A 1230-nucleotide genomic window follows, 5' to 3' on the forward strand; every position below is an offset into this window, starting at 1 on the left:
CTTTTTACCCTGTTAGAGAAGTTTCTGGATGTGCATAGGGATTTGATTCTTAGAAGGTCCCATTCATCTATTTTATCTTCTCCTGGTTATAAATTTTTCAGAATACTTGGAAGACTGTGTGGATTAGGATGACTAAAGTTCTTCCAAGCTTTTCTTGAATGAAGTTTATAGTCCTTGGTTTTAGTCCTAGGTCCATGATCCAACTTGAGTTGGTTTTTGCATATGGAGTGAGGTGGGGATCTTGTTTAATTCTTCTGCAGATAGATTTCCAATTTTGCAACCCCATTTGTTAAAAAAAAAAAGGTGTCATTTCCCCACTTAACTGATTTCATCTCCTTGCCAAAATCAGATGATCATAGGCAGATGGGCTGATTTCCAGGTTCTCAATTCTATTCCTTTTATCTATGTGTCTGTCATTGTACCAGTACCATGCTGTCTTGACTGCCACAGCAGTGTAGTAGGATTTTAAATCAGGGAGTGAGATGCCTCCTACCTTTTTTTCTAGTTTTAAGAAGTGCTTTGCTTATTCGTGGCTTCTTTTCATTCCAAATGAAGCTGGAGATTGCCTTTTCCATCTCATTGAAGAATGGAATTGGTATTTGTATTAGGATTGCATTGATCGTGTATATTGCCTTTAGTAGTATTGCCATTTTCACAATATTGAACCTTCCTATCCATGAGCATGGGATATTCTTCCACATCGCCAGGCTTTTTTTTTGTTTTTTGTAATAATGTTTTGTAATTTTCTTTGAATAGATCTTTTGTGCTTCTCGTTATATTTACTCCCAAATATTTAATCTTGTGATTAGCTACTGTGAAAAGAATTGCTTTTCTTAGCTCCAGCTCTGGATTCTCTTTGTCACTGTAGAGAAATCCAACTGATTTTTGTATGTTCATCTTGTATCCTGCGACTTTTCTGAATTGGTCAACTATGCCAAATAGTTTTCTTGCTGAGTTTTAGGGTTTTCTAAGTATACTATCATGTCATCTGCATAGAGGGATAATTTTACTTCCTCTTTGCCAGTTTGTATAAATCTAATGTCTTTCTCTTCTCTTATTGCTATCGCTAAGACTTCAGATACCAGATGTTGCCCTGGATGTGCTCACCAAGTTGTGCCAAGAAATCTGGAAAACAACCACTTGGCCAACTGACTGGAAGAGATCTATATTTGTTCCCATTCCAAAGAAAGGTGACCCAACTGAGTGTGGAAACTACAGAACAGTGTCATT

The sequence above is a fragment of the Elephantulus edwardii genome, unplaced genomic scaffold, assembly GCF_000299155.1.
Source record: "Elephantulus edwardii isolate Elephantulus edwardi_28Jun2011 unplaced genomic scaffold, EleEdw1.0 scaffold00380, whole genome shotgun sequence".
Taxonomy (NCBI): Eukaryota; Metazoa; Chordata; class Mammalia; order Macroscelidea; family Macroscelididae; genus Elephantulus; species Elephantulus edwardii.